This window comes from Sinocyclocheilus anshuiensis, unplaced genomic scaffold (genome assembly GCF_001515605.1).
Source record: "Sinocyclocheilus anshuiensis isolate Anshui unplaced genomic scaffold, SAMN03320099.WGS_v1.1 scaffold283, whole genome shotgun sequence".
Taxonomy (NCBI): Eukaryota; Metazoa; Chordata; class Actinopteri; order Cypriniformes; family Cyprinidae; genus Sinocyclocheilus; species Sinocyclocheilus anshuiensis.
The window spans coordinates 7,136,881-7,153,784 of record NW_015549605.1 but is presented as its reverse complement, the minus strand read 5'-3'; the positions used below and the strand labels follow the sequence as shown (position 1 = coordinate 7,153,784).

Genomic DNA, 16,904 nt, shown 5'->3' with positions numbered 1-16,904 from the left:
TTGTACAGTGTCCCAACTTTTTTGGAATCGGGTTTGTAGTTTAAGCTCTTTCAGACTAGTTTATGCTCCATTAGTCTAGTTTAAACTCTTTCAGATTAGTGTAAGCTACTTTAGACTAGTTCAAGCTCATTTTAGACTAGCTTGTTTTTAAACTTTTAAGTTTGTTTTTTAATCTTTAAGTTGAATTCACCGCCTTTTGTACTAGTTTAAGCTAATTTTAGACTCGTTTGGTTGTTTTTTTAGTCTAGCTTAATCTCTTGTTTGACTCAGTAGAAGTAGTTTGTTGTTTATTGCTTATTGAGTTTATTGTTTATTGCCAGATCTATCAGTGATTACGGCTTCTGTGAATGTCAAGCAGACGTTTCAGCATGTCATGCATCTGTGTTTGAATGCTGTGTTTCTGTAGGTTGATGAATAATAACCGTATTTCCACGCTGAAGCACGGCTGCTTCAGTAACCTGTCCAGCTCGCTGCTTGTGTTAAAACTCAACAAAAACCGCCTGAGCTCCATCCCGCCCAAGATCTTTCCTCTACCGCACCTGCAGCACCTGTATGTTGCTGGGGCTCCCCAGAAGCCTCAACTCCCTGGTTAAGAACCAACTGTGTCAATATATGGCTTGATACTAGAGCTGCACGATTCTGGATAAATTGAGAATCACGATTTTTCTGTCTCAATTAGAGATCACGATTGTCCCACGATTCTGAACTAAACAAAATATTAGTTTTTCAGTCCATTTAAAAGTGTTTAATTAATTTGAATGAATTACTAAAACATTTTAATATTATGTATTTAATACACTAATTTTTAATATTAAAATTATGAAAAAGTGGTTAGAAACATTCATGGTTTTTCTATCAGGTTAATGATAGTTTCAGTCTCCTAACCGACCGTTGACCCCTAAGCCAACCCTCATTAAAACCTGCATCACTAGACTGAAATATAAACATGATTTGGCTGATTTATGAGATTATACACTTGAATACAAAGGCGTGTGAGTGTGTGTGTGTGTGTTTCTCACCACTCCCAGCACAGAGAAGAATATGACAGCAGCCAGACAAGCGTAAGCGGAGTACGCACTGGCATTGATATCCGGGTGTCTCTTCTGATACAGCTTCAACATACACAGTCCAGCAATCATATACATGAACGACGTGTCTGAAACACACAAACACACATCCGATGAACAAGATCAGAGATTCCCAAACTTTACTATCAGCCAAACACCCCTTTGAGCTAAAATACTTACTGGAAGTCACACTGAGATTTTAAGTTAAAGTCAGCATGAAATGAAAATCCACCCTGTCTATTTTCTAAATGCATTAGGAACAAATACATCCACGCATGCTTATTTTTTTCCCAACCAACAACCGATACACAGAACAAAGTCCCGCTCTACATTTATTCTTTTTGAATAATGCATTACACTCAGATGTACGTCACAAAACACCTGCAGTTCCCTAAAAACCCCAGTTTGTGAAATCAGATGAATCACAGCAGCAGCGCAGAACCGGATCAACGCCTGAATAAATTGAGAATCACTATTTTTTTGTCTCAAATAGAGATCACAATTTTCCCACGATTCTGAACTAAACAAAATAATGTGACAAAATATTAATTGCTGCAGTCTATTTAAAAATGTTTAATTAATTTGAGTGAATTATTGAACGTTTTAATATAAATGTATTTAAAATATAATATATTTAATACTACAATTTTTAATATTAAAATTATGAAAAAGTGGTTTGAATGAATGATTCAATGACTCACTCATAAATACTTCACTTGTTTTATTACTGAATGAATCAGCGTTTTTGAGAATTTCTTGAATGATTCAATGACAAATGCATTTTTTAAACAGTCACTTTTCGCCACCTAGTGGCAAAACAATGTAATCAACAGATTTGCTCTATTTTGATCGCTACTATAGACATCAACGTTTATATCTGAACTATAAACTTTCATCCCAGTATTTCTGTGATAATGTTTGTGTGTGTGTGTGTGTGTGTGTGTGTTTGTGAGCAGGCAGCTGGAGTACAATAACCTGACGGAGGTGAGCAAAGGCTGGCTCTATGGCCTCCTGACGCTGCAGCAGCTGCATCTGTCACACAACACCATCAGCCGCATCAAACCCGACGCCTGGGAGTTCTGCCAGAAACTCGCCGAGCTGTGAGTCTACTTCACTCTCACAGATACTCTCCTCCTAACCTCTCTGTCCCATCATGCCTAAGCGCAGGGCAGGAAAAGGAAAACGTGTTGTGTTCTCCTGTCTAAAGTGGTCTAAAGACTGAAGCTAATAGTTTTTTGAGAGGTCGAACATTATGGATGTGTTTCTGGGAATTAAAGTGATTTTTAAGATTTAGACTAAACTGTTTCTGAGGAACTACATTGTTTGGTGGAAGAATACTGTTTTTATTAATATCATTACACTTTATTTGCTCTGTTTTATTTTGTGAAACCTTACTACGTATATGGAATAACCGTTTTATAAAAGCAATAAGCCCCGTGAAGCCGTGGTTTACAGTGAATTTATAACAGCTAAGGGGCGTTGTTAGGCACGACGCGAAGCGGAGTGACTAAAACCTGTTATAGCTGTTATAAATTCACTGTAAACCACGGCTTCTTGGGGCTTATTGCTTCATTAAAGTGAATCTGAGTGCTGTATTGTTGAATACTTCACTTAATGTTGTTGTTGTCTGTCAGTGATCTGAGCTGGAACCAGTTGAGCCGTTTGGAGGAAAGCAGTTTCGTCGGACTCGGCGTCCTCGAGCAGCTCCACATCGGAAACAACCGCATCAGTTTCATCGCTGACGGAGCATTTCGAGGCCTCCCCAACCTGCAGGCGCTGTGAGTTGAGCTTCTGCATCACAGCAAAGTCACTTCGAGCTTTATGACATGAGCGAGCCTTTTTTCTGTTTAGTTTCCATAAATGTGACCCTGAACCACAAAACCAGTCATAAGAGTCCATTTTTTGAAATTGAGATTTATACATCACCTGAGTCAAGCTGAATAAATAAGCTTTCCATTGATGTATAATATTTAGATTGTTTTGCACCCTCAGATTCCAGATTTTCAAATATTGTCCTATCCTAACAAACCATACATCAATGGAAAGCTTATTTATTCAGCTTTCAGATGATGTATAAATCTCAATTTCCAAAAAATTACCCTTATGACTGGTTTTGTGGTCCAGGGTCACATATCAGTCTCTACATTTCCAATAATATGTCTTAGTAAGATGAGATTGAAATGATCCAAACATATAATGCAATGCAATCCAATGCTGACCGAGAGATGATCAGAAGATGTGAGATGTTCTGGAGGCTTGTGAAGATCATACTAGAACGCTGAGGAACAGTGAAAGTAAAGCTTCTGGAGACAAACGCTCCGCAAAAGATCCTGATGATCAGATTAGAGACGCGCTGATTTTTCTAGAAAATAGTTTTTGCAACTTTGGAGGAAAGTCAGCAGAATTCTGTGCAGTAATCATGGTAAAATGTGTTAAATGCAGGGATGTGACCATAGAAGAAGAAGAAGAACAGGGGCTTTGTGTGTCTGTTTGTGTTAGTATCAGGATTTGTTCTGGTTGTTTTGCTGCAAGCTCATTTTCAGCGTAACACAGCGATTCGTGTTTTCTGGTTGTGGATTTTAACAGTGTGGTTTCTCTGATTTCTCGCCTTCTCCAGAGATCTGAAGTATAATGAAATCTCATGGACCATCGAGGACATGAACGGCCCTTTCTCTGCTCTCGACAATCTGAGGAAACTGTGAGTGATCTTATTTGCTTTTTTCACTGTTTACGATATTATCTTATTTTTTAGAACCGTCCTTTTAACACATTTGACGTGCAGACCTGTTTGTCATCTTACACGATGCAGGATGACGACTGACTGCGTGAATGTAGTTATATGAGCTTAAAATTCAAGATATGAGTGCAAAAAATGACGCTCTTATATTTATATCATATGATATGGTTTAGTAATATCACACCAACAAGAGTGCTGTTTTTCCCCAATATCTGCACCATTGCAAATGTGATATTGATTTATATAACAGTCCAATGAACAAGAAGTTAACTTTGTGTTACATTTTAGATGTAATGTTGTCTATTTTGCTCAATTTTGCTTCACTGAACTGTTCAGCATCTCCTAGGAGCACACAGCGGTGATTCATTACTGAATGAATCCGCAGTTTTGAACGAATCAAGTGAGTCAATGATGCAGTGACTTGTTCATTAAGAAAGTCACTTGCTTCGTTTCTGAATGAATCATCCATTTGAGCAAATCGGTTCAATTAATGATTCAACGACTCACTCACTTGTTTCATTTCTGAATTAATTAGCCATTTGAATGAATTGGTTGTATGAATGATTCAATGGCTCACTCAGTGCTGCCACCTTCTGGCACTTTTAGTTTCACATTGAGAGCATCATTTCATAAAAAATAAAAAAAAAGTATTTGTTAAAAAAATCACACATGATTTTCACATTGTAATGTCTAATCAATGCTTTTCTTATCTAACACAATAACGAATCTTTTGGGTAATTGATGTGCGATTAATTTGCGATTAATTTCACTAGTGCTGGGCAACGATTAATCGCGATTAATCGCATCAAAACTAAAATTTTGTTTACATAATATATGCGTGTGTACTGTGTATATTTGTTATGTATATATAAAGACAGACATACAGTATATATTTTGAAAATATTTATATGTATTTACATGTATATATTTATATTCATATAAATATATTAAATATATAAACATACAATTTTTCTTAAATGTATACATGCATGTGTGTGTATTTATATATACATAATAAATATACACAGTACACGCACACACAACTTTTATTTTGGACGCGATTAATCGCGATTAATGATTGCCCAGCACTACTAATTATTCAACGCATCATAAAACTTCAATTTGCTTGACATGCCTAGTAATTGATTCACATGCTCTAAATAGGTTGAGTATCATTGCATTGCATTGAAGGAAACACTCTCCTGAAACCATTTGTTTTTCTGCTCCTCAAGGTTCCTCCAAGGCAATCGTATCCGATCGGTCACCAGGAAGTCCTTCACAGGCCTGGACTTGCTGGAGCAGCTGTGAGACTCTCTCAGATCTGAAGCGTTTGATGGTGATGTGTGTTTATTAGGTTCCTAAACGTCTGTTCTCTCCTCACATCGCAGGGACTTGAGCAACAACGCCATCATGTCGGTTCAAGCCAACGCTTTCTCTCAGATGAAGAAACTCACAGAGCTGTACGTATGAAGGCCGCTTCACACCGGGAGCGAAATGATTGATCGCAGTCTGCTAATTAACACCTGCACGCTAGGTGGCGCCAACCAGCAATGCATTTTTTGGGACAATAAATCGATGCATCGCGATTCGTGGGTTGATTCTGAGATCGAATCTTCGGAATGCTTCGTGATTCTCTTTCGAATCGATTCTGAGCTTAATTTTTAACAGCAGATGGCGCTCTAGGCTAGTTTTTAACTGCACACTCAAATGCTCACGAAGAAGAGTAGTGTAAGTGGTTAATTATACTTGCACATCGGCTTTTATGATGCAAGATTAACGTAAACACAGCCCACTGTGAACATCCTTGTAATTCGCTTCAACCTTTTCGAACTTTATGAATGCTTATTTTAGGTTGTGCTGCAGGGTCACATATGAAATACATAGGCTACATGAGGAAAAATGCATTGCTGGTCATGTGAAAGCACCGTTCGTCGGCGAGTCGAATCACTTTTTCGCATCGCGCTCAGTGTGAAATGGCCTTAAAGCTGCGTAACACTCATGAACCTGCAGTGATTATTCACGTGTCTCTCGCTCCGTCAGACACCTGAACACCTCCAGCCTGCTGTGCGACTGCCAGCTCAAGTGGTTTTCTCCGTGGGTGTCCGAGCACGCTTTCCTTCCTCTGGTGAACGCCAGCTGCGCTCATCCACATCTGCTGAAGGGCAGAAGCGTCTTCGCCGTCGCCCATGATGAGTTTGTGTGCGGTGAGTTCATTTGGGCTCGCCTTTAAAACATCTTATTCATGATTCCATTTCCTGAAGCTGCATAGAAGCAGTTCTGTTCATATTTTCAAGCAAAACTGTTGTTTGTGTCCTTTTTTAAAGAAATTAATATCAAGTGTGACAGTAATGTTACAAAAGATTTCTATTTCAAATAAATGCTGTTCTTTTGAACTTTCTAATTATCCTGAAAAATAAAATGTATCACAGTTTCCACAAAATATTGGGCAGCTTAACTGTGTTCAACATTGATAATAATAATAAATGTTTCTTGAGCAGCAAATCAGCATATTAGAATGATTTCTGAAGATCATGTGACACTGAAGACTGGAGTAATGATGCTGAAAATACAGCTGCGCATCACAGAAATAAATTACAGTTTAACAGATATTCACATAGAAAACACGTATTTTAGATATTTCACAATATTACTGTATTATCTTTGATCAAATTAAAATAAGACTGGAGTAATGGCTGCTGAAAATTCAGCTTTGCATCATAGGAATAAATTACATTTTACAATATATTCACATAGTCAACAGTTATATTAAATTGTAATAATATATCAGTGTTTTTACTGTATTTTTGATGACAAAATAATTATAATAAATTAAAATATTTAGAATAAATTAAGACTGGCGTAATGGCTGCTAAAGAAATCAGCTTTGCATCACAGGAATAAATTAAATTTTACAATATATTCACATAGTCAACAGTTATATTAAATTGTAATAATATTTCAGTGTTTTTACTGTATTTTTGATGACAAAATAATTATAATAAATTAAAATATTTAGAATAAATTAAGACTGGCGTAATGGCTGCTAAAGAAATCAGCTTTGCATCACAGGAATAAATTAAATTTTACAATATATTCACATAGTCAACAGTTATATTAAATTGTAATAATATATCAGTGTTTTTACTGTATTTTTGATGACAAAATAATTATAATAAATTAAAATATTTAGAATAAATTAAGACTGGCGTAATGGCTGCTAAAGAAATCAGCTTTGCATCACAGGAATAAATTAAATTTTACAATATATTCACATAGTCAACAGTTATATTAAATTGTAATAATATTTCAGTGTTTTTACTGTATTTTTGATGCTGAAAAATAATTATAATAAATTAAAATATTTAGAATAAATTAAGACGGGCGTAATGGCTGCTAAAAAAATTCAGCTTTTCATCACAGGAATAAATTACATTTTACAATATATTCACATAGTCAACAGTTATATTAAATTGTAATAATATTTCAATGTTTTTACTGTGTTTTTGATGATGAAAAATAATTATAATAAATTAAAATATTTAGAATAAAATAAGACGGGCGTAATGGCTGCTAAAAAAAAATCAGCATTGCATCACAGGAATAAATTACATTTTACAATATATTCACATAGTCAACAGTTATATTAAATTGTAATAATATTTCACAATATTACTGATTTTACTGTATTTTAATTTTAAAAAATGCAGCCTTGGTGAGTACAAGAGACTTCTTTCAGAAACATTTTGAATGGTAGTATATGTAAAAAAATGCCATTAAAAACTGAAATGGAACTGAAATACAAAACATAATAAAAACGATTAATATTTGATGTTTTTGTGCTTCGCAGATGATTTCCCCAAACCCCAGATCACCGTGCAGCCCGAGACACAATCAGCCATCAAAGGCACAAACGTGACGTTCGTCTGCTCGGCGGCCAGCTCCAGCGACTCCCCGATGACCTTCGCCTGGAAGAAAGACAACGAGATCCTGAACGACGCAGAGATCCATAACCAGGCTCACCTGCGCTCTCAGGTCAGCGAGGTCACGGAGTACACGACCACTCTGCAGCTGCGCCACGTGGAGTTCACTAGTGAGGGCAGATACCAGTGCGTCATCTCCAACCACTTCGGCTCCTCGTACTCCACCAAAGCCAAACTCACCGTCCACAGTAAGTGTTCACATTCACACAATTACACTGCAAAAAATGAGTTTCTTACTTAGTATTTTTGTCTAAACAAGTAAAACAACTTAAGATACCATGTCTTGTTTTCTGAAAAAATTACCCAAATTGTATTAGTTTTTGCTTAAAACAAGCAAAAATATCTGCCAATGGGGTAAGAAAAATAATCTTAAATTAAACGCTAAACAAGATAATTTTTCTTGCCCCATTGGCAGATATTTTATCTTGTTTTAAGCAAAAACTAATACAATTTGGGTAATTTTTGGGTAATGATATCTTAAGTTGTTTTACTTGTCCAGTAAATGCATCCTGATTCAAGAATTCTTAGATATTTATACTAGAAAACAAGACAGAAATACTAAGCAAGAAAATCATTTTTTGCAGTGTACATCCAGATGAACTATTTATTGTTTACATTATCCTGAATCTGTTTCATAACCTACTATTTATCCCTCATATTGCATTCAAAATCTATTTTTTTCAAACAGTCAAAACTTTGAGTATTTTTCAACTAAAGCCATATTGTATCTGAGCAGCAACTTCTCATTAATGAGTAAATGTGAAAACAAAAACAACGTTTTGGATGATGCTGCATGCACCCCATTTTTATTGATTAAAAAATGTGAAAAGAAAATTCAAATTTAAATATCACATGAACTACACCCAGAAAAACTCAGGCTATAAAAATGTTTTTTTTTTAATTATTATTATTATATAGTGATGTCACACCACATTACAGAGCTTTAAAAACCACATTTATTGTTTGAATTTTATTTTAAAAAATCACTTGTACGTATCAAAAGTGACAAAGCTTATGGAGATTATTAGATGGGAGGAGCTACAAATCATGTTTAGTGCAGCTTTATTCATGCATCGTCATCATCGAAATGAAAACGAAACGATATTGTGAGAATTTCGGTTCTGGATGAAATCGTTGTTTGTGTAATTGAAGAGTTCATTTGCAAAAACTGATAACTCCATTTTTATTTTTATTTTTTCTGAAATCACGTTTTTTTTTTATTGCGCATTCCAAGTAATATCAATCAAACTGCAGTTGTGTTGTTATAAGTAATAATAACTTAAACAAATACAGGTAATATACAAAATTAAAGTTCATTGAAAGTATGTTTTTTTTTTTTCATATTAAAAGTTTGTTTTATAGCAAAAGCAGGTAACTCCACATTTCATGTTTTAGAGTTTAAAAAAACACTTGTTTAATCTTTGTAATCTCCTCAGATGACAATGTAGATGCCTGACAAACGGTGTTGTTGTTGTGATCATAAACTGTATGGATGTGATTACACGCAATACACAAAGCTTTTCCCTCACCATTGTAACGCGCTGCTTTTGCAAGGCTCCGTGAAAACGTTTCAGCTTTTATTTTCCTTTTTGCCCAAAACAACGTTTTGTATGATGCTGCATGCACCCCATTTTTATTGATTAAAAAATGTGAAAAGAAAATTCAAATTTAAATATCACATGAACTACACCCAGAAAAACTCAGGCTATATATATATATATATATATATATATATATATATATATATATTATTTTTTTATGTTGATGAGAAATTTGATTTGAATGTATCATTGTATGAAATCTATAAGAACATACCAGTGTTAAACCCAGTGGAATGAATGGAATTTAATTAAATTCCTTTAAATGTATCTCATGATTGCTAAAAAACAGTCCTAACAGTTTCTAACAAAACAACATAAATATTACTCTAAAAAGTTTTCAAACAAAATAAATAAATTTTTCTTGCATAAACTTTCACTTTCAGATGAAAAAGTGATCAGTTTTTTATTCTGCAATGGTTCATTAATAAGCGACATATTCATGTTCATCAACAGAATTCAGTTCTAAAAGTGTGTGAGATATGAGGAAAATGCTGAATATATTTATACAATGTTTTTGACACTATTATAAACTCAACTAAAAACTATTTTTGTTGTCTAATGGTGCCCCATACATACTCGAGTCAAAATGACCTGAACATATCAAATGGTTTTATCTCTTAAAAATCTGAAAAAAAATAAATAATGTGTATTTTGAGGCTCTTAAAGTGTTTGCAAAGTTTTGATTCCTTACTAAACACTATGCATTTTAAAAAAATATTTTTATGTATCCCTTCCGGGCCAAAACTGTCCCAAATGGATTATGGGGGTTAATTGCAAAGTTGTATTTCCTTGAGTTTGTGAAAACAATCCCTCATCTGTTTTCCCTGCAGTGCTGCCGTACTTCACCAAAATGCCGATGGACCTGACGATCCGCGCCGGAGGTTTTAGTCAGCTTTGACGAAACTCCTCTCAGCTAGCACGTCTTTTCAAGGTGAAAGTATCCTTGTCACCTGACCTGAATACAGTGCGCTGAAATGCACTTATTGGCTTCTGTTCAAAAACAACAAGGGCGCTTGTCGGCTTCTGCAGTAAAACCTGAACTCGCGATACCTTCTCCTCTCAGCTAGCACGTCTTTTCAAAGTGAAAGTAGCCTTGTCACCTGACCTGAATACAGCGCGCTGATTCGCTAAAATGGACTTATCGGCTTCTGTTCAAAAACGGCAAGGGCGCTTGTCGGCTTCTGCAGTAAAACGTGAACTCGCGATACCTTGAAAGTGGACAAAACCGGCTTTTTTGACAAAATGTGTTTAGGGTTCAGATCGCGCTATATGTGGAGCATAATGCACGGCAATCCGCTTCTTTTTTTTTTTAAGTAGCGTTTATCGGTTTTTGCAAATGAACTCTTCAATTTGACTGCATCAGTGTGCATCGTTTTTCTGAAATGTCTTCCCGCAGAGACGCCGTCGTTCCTGCGTCCGCTGATGGACCGTGTGGTGGTGAAGGGCGAGACGGCGGTGCTGCAGTGTATCGCGGGCGGCAGTCCTCCGCCTCGACTCAACTGGACCAAAGACGACAGTCCGCTGCAGGTGACGGAGCGACACTTCTTCGCCGCCGGGAACCAGCTGCTGATCATCGTGGACGCCGCGGACGCAGACGCAGGAACCTACACCTGCGAGATGTCCAACCCACTGGGCACGGAGCGAGGGAACCTGCGTCTGGCCGTCATGCCGAACCCAAACTGTGACTCGGGGCCGGCGGCTGGCGGGACCCTGGGGCCGGAGGAGGACGGCTGGACCACGGTGGGCATCGTGATCATCGCTGTGGTGTGCTGTGTGGTGGGAACCTCGCTGGTGTGGGTCGTGATCATCTATCACACGCGCCGACGCAACGAGGACTGCAGCGTCACCAACACAGGTGAAAAACTACATCATTGATGAAAAACCAAACTTCGAAGCTAATTGTGCAGCTGTGTGTAAAAAAAGGTCACCAGCGCTTGTATTGTTTGAGGAAACTATCACACTTTCGTATTGACCAAACGTTAAGGGAACACGCCACTATTTTTGAAAATAGGCTCATTTTCCAGCTCCCCTAGAGTTAAACAGTTGAGTTTTACCGTTTTCGAATCCATTCAGCCGATCTCCGGGTCTAGCGGTAGCACTTTTAGCTGTAGCTTAGCATAGATCATTGAATCTGATTAGACCGTTAGCATCTCATTCAAAAATGACCAAAGAGTTTCTATATTTTTGCAGTGATATTACACAGCGCCTGAAAATAGGCTTATTGGAAGTTACCTAGCTGGGACTATTTTCAGGCGCTGCGTAATATCATTGCGCCTGCTGCACTCATGGTACGGCAGCAAAGTTCCTTGATTATTACGCCGGAATGAGAGTATAGTTCCTAGCCATATCGGCCTAGAAAATCACAACTTTTCATTTTCCGTCGGACTTGGTACAAGATGTAACTACAGAAGAGTCAGGTTTTAAATAGTACAAATATAGAAACTCTTTGGTCAATTTTGAGTGAGATGCTAATGGTCTAATCAGATTCAATGATCTATGCTAAGCTACAGCTAAAAGTGCTACCGCCAGACCTGGAGATCGGCTGAATCGATTCGAAAACTAAAACTCAACTGTTTAACTCTAGGGGAGTCGGAAAATTAGCCTATTTTCAAAAATAGTGGAGTGTTCCTTTAATGATCATGTTTTATCATGCTTTTATTGAATCAGTTTTGTCCTTCTCTTTGATCATACTTCATTAAAAGCGAGAAATTCCTTAAACCAGATAGTTAAATGGTCTAGTCGATTGGTTGGTGAGTCACAGTCACAGTAAACAAGCTAATGTATACAGCTAATGTATACAGCTGTATAAAGTATACAGCTAATGGCTGCTTCTGTTTTAAACGATGACTCCCACCCTTTGCACAGTGAATTCAGCTTCTTCCCTCTGGACGGAGGTTTCTAGTCTCAAGGTGTAAGGCAAAGCAATATAAAAACAGCTTGTTTTAACTGTGTTCAATTAGCTGTAGGATGGGGGAGTTTTTGAGCACTTGTATCATGTATCATGTTATTGTTATTTGTTCTGTTATGTTCTTAAATGTGTTTTGAATTTGTGTGTTTAGGATGGTTGTCACTGTCATTTTACTGCAAAACAATAAATAAATAAAGTAACCTAACCTAACAGGTCAGTCCTGACCCGACACCTTTAATGCATCTGTGATGTTTAACGCTGCTAACCCTTTTGTTTGTCTCGTGTTTAGATGAGACGAATCTCCCGGCAGACATCCCGAGCTATCTGTCGTCTCAGGGAACGCTAGCGGAGCGTCAGGATGGATTCATGGCATCTGAGAGCGGCAGCAGCCATCAGTACATCAGCTCCTCCACGGGAGGATTTTACATGCCACCCAAAGACCTCAACGGTGAGACGTGACCACTGCTCTCTTTATACACAGAAACGCACTGTAAAAAATACACAATTAAATAATTTACACAGGAACTACAATGAAAAATACTTCTAAAGCATTTATTAATCTTAGTGTTCATTTCAGCATTCACTAATACAATAATTAAATAAACAGTTGTATCTGTTAACTCTTTCCCTGCCAAACACAAAACTTTCCGTGTTTTCACTGTTATACGCTAGAGGGCGCTATTAAGCATCTCCTGAATGAGTCTAGAGTCACTCGATCAAAAACACAGGCGAGGAAGACGCAGAAACCAGCGATCTCAGATGTAAGCGCATGCATATGAAAAATAATACGATCATCACCACTAACCGTGTATAAATGAAAATTGCCTGATGTTAGCGAGTGAAATGTGGATCCAGAAAGTGTGCAAGTTTGAAGCAATAGCCAACAATACATTGTATGGGTCAAAATTATTGATTTTTCTTTTATGCCAAAAATCATTAGGATATTAAGTAAAGATCATGTTCCATGAAGATATTTAGTAAATTTCCTACCGTAAATATATCAAAACTTAATTTTTTATTAGTAATATGCGTTGCTAAGAACTTCATTTGAACAACTTTAAAGATGATTTTCTCAATATTTAGATTTTTTTGCACCCTCAGATTCCAGATTTTCAAATATTGTCCTCTCCTAACAAACCATACATCAATGGAAAGCTTATTTATTCAGCTTTCAGATGATGCATACATCTCAAAATGTAAAAAAATTGATCCTTATGACTGGTTTTGTGCTCCAGGGTCACATATGATATGAGAGATTTTTTTAGCGTAGTATTTATAATACCGTTTCTCCTCCCATAGGCCTCTGCCAGCTGGACACAGGAAGTGATGCGGACATGGAGGCGGCGACCGACCCCCTGCTGTGCCATTATCAGGGGCCTGTGGGTTCACTGCTGAGACGGAGCAACCGCTACAGCCCCGATCTGCACGACAGCTACAGCGGTGAGTGACGCAGACGCACACAGGACACTCGCGCAGGATTAATCCTGACCTCTTCCTCTCTAATGCAGCGTGTGCGTCCGTCGGAGCCGCTTCCTCCTGCAGCAGGAAGTGTGAGTTCTACACCTGCAGCTCCGCCCTCGAGCCCTTCGATCACATGATGATGCAGCTGGGGGACACTTCCTGTCTGGAGGACTGTGAGAGAGGAGAGTGCGTTCTGGGCTCCTCGGGGTCATATATGGGTGAGTCTGAGCAGATACTTAATCTGATATATATTCAGATATATTCTGTTCACTTCACATTTATCAACCAGCAAACAACAGGAAACACAAACAGTAATCATGAGAAGGGCTTTAAAATAACACAAATATGCTTTTCATTCACATGACAATACAGTCACAAATAAACATTATTTAGTAAATTTATTAAATTAAAACATTTTTTTAATTTTTTTATTAAACAAATAAGCCTTAATGAATGTTTATTTTTAATAAATTAACAGCAATAAGCTACAAAACCATACAAATATTTTTGTAATGAAAAATAATATTTAAAATAAAACAAAATAATATTTAAAATAAAATATTAATAATTTTTACAATATTTATTTATAAATTAAATTAAATTTAAAAAAAGAATTTTTTCATCTAGTTGCCATGTAAATATTTTTTAGTTGTGGCTTGTTTTACTAAAATAAATAAAACTAAAATAATTAAATTAATAAAAACTGTATAGAAAAAAATACAAATTACAAAACCACACAACTAAAATTAAAATAAAAAATTATTGAAAATATTAATGCAACGTTATAGTAACATTTTTTCATCTAGTTGCCAAGGCAACATTTCTCTCTTTTTTTAGTTATAACTTGTTTTATTAAAATACATAAAACTAAAGCTAAAATAAAAATAAATAAAAACTATATAGAAAAAAAGAATAACAATTAAAACACACACAACTAAGTTACTAAAACTAAAAACTAAAAATAAAATTTAAATTTAAATTTAAATATAAAAATAAAAATAAAAACTAATATTAATATTAGTGCAAAGTTATAGTATCTTAATTATACTAAAATAACACTGATACTGACAACATAACACAGACAATGGCAACAAGACGATGTTCAAATGCATTTTTAATCATAATAAATAAATGTAAAAATAAGTAATAATAGTTATAACAGTATTAGAATAGAATAGAATGCCTTTTATTGTCATTGTACGAAATTACATTTTTTTTGGATTTTTTTATTTTTATTTATATTAACTTATAACATTTTAAAATCTATATTAATTTATTACATTAAATAATTTACACAGGAACTACAAACTGCAGCTTTGCTTTGATAATATTACCGAATATGATCCAGATGCAGTATTTGATAAAAATGCAATTTGCTCAAAATGTTTGCTTTTTTTATGAAACCTACCTACATTCAAGTGTTGATAAAAAAACAATGCTTGACGCTAGAATAAAACTGATTTTTTTCTTTGAAAGTAGAGGGTCTGATATTTGCGTGTTCAGATATTCATACAACAAAATATTCTGGGGGCCATGCAATTTTAGTGAAAACCAGCAAAAACGCTGACAGTGAAAGAGTTAATGTTATTTAATGGACCTGAGATAACATGAACTAACAATCAACAACTTATCAAAGATTAATAAATGCTGTATCATGTATTGCTCATTAATGTTAGTGAATGCATTCACTAATAGGACCATACTGTAAAGCTAGTTTTAGGGTTTGATTCCCAGGAAGTGCTTGATCTGATAACACTGATGTAGCTTGAATGCGATGTAAACGACGGCGTGTGCCTGTGGTCTCAGGGACGTTCGGGAAAGCGGCGTGGCGGCCGCAGCAGGAGCTCTGCGCTCATAACGCCGTCATTCTTCATGAGAATCCGTACGCAGCGCTTCACGCCGACTCAGACCTGGACGAGGAGCACGCGAGCGTTTACGAGCAGCCGCTTGATCACCGGACGATAGAGAGCTTTCCCACGTCACCGCTGGGCTCTTAGCACCTTCGACACGACGACGACCAAAAACCAGAAACGCTCTACCTCAAGACAAGAGCTGCGACTGAATGTAAATGACACGTTTGTACAGAAAAACAGATTATATGCATTTTATTCCAAATTATATTTTGTAAATGAATAGTGTAAATATGACCCTTATTTTTCCTACTCTTTTCCTGAGATATATGCGACCGATCGAGGACTAGTTTTACTGTGGACTCTAGTTTGATCCGGATCTGTTTATGATGTTTATTCCGCTTTGGCTTTTGCTTTGAATAAAGCACCATTTGCACAAACTAGTACACAATAAACATTCCCGTGAGCTGCTACACTTGTGAACGCTTGTGTCATCTTTTTTGATTGTGCCGATGTGCTTTTATTCTTCATGGGATCAGATTTGGAGAAATGTGTCACTGCATCAGTGTGTCAGCAATGGATGCTCTGCAGTGAATGGGTGCCGTCAGAATGAGAGCTGATAAAAACATCACAATAATCCACAAGTAATCCACAGCACTCCAGTCCATCAGTTAACATCTGGAGAAGACAAAAGCTGAAACAAATCCATCAAGACGTTTTTTAAGCAGTTGAGACGTCGCATCAAAATCTCCCATTGAAACTGACAAGACAAGTTTTAAAGTCAACATGAAACTGCTTTTGCAACCTGTAAACGTATTTCTGAGTAAAACGGATGTTTGGCTAGCTCAAACAAGGTTATGGGTTCGATTCCCAGGAAATACAGTCGATTAAATTGATTATACCTTGAATGCAGTGAAAGTTGCATTAGATAAAAGCGTCTGCTAAATGCATGCATGCAAAATGCAGAATGGGGCTTGATTTTATCCATGATGAATTGCATAAATTAATTAGATAAATGAATAGATGTTGACAAGATTCTTTATATGACATTTTATTTCATTTAGTGCTTTTTTTAGTATTAATGAGATACTATTATAGTTTCTATTTATATGTAGAATCAGTTTTTATATTTTCATTTTAATCGACAGTTTTAGTAATTTTGTTTGTTTTGTCATTTTTAGTAGTTTTTTTAGATGTATCTATATAGTTTAAATTTTTATAATTTTTTTTTGCATTTAAATTTTACTTAATTTTATTTATTTTAGTATTTATTTAAGTTAAGCTAAATTAAAATGAAAAA

At 36.1% G+C, this 16,904-nt stretch overlaps 1 pseudogene; it reads left to right on the top strand.

Moving 5' to 3' along the window:
- The first annotated feature begins 406 nt into the window (after positions 1–406).
- Positions 407–16,073, top strand: LOC107658763 (leucine-rich repeats and immunoglobulin-like domains protein 3; annotated as a pseudogene).
- Positions 16,074–16,904: the final 831 nt, after the last annotated feature.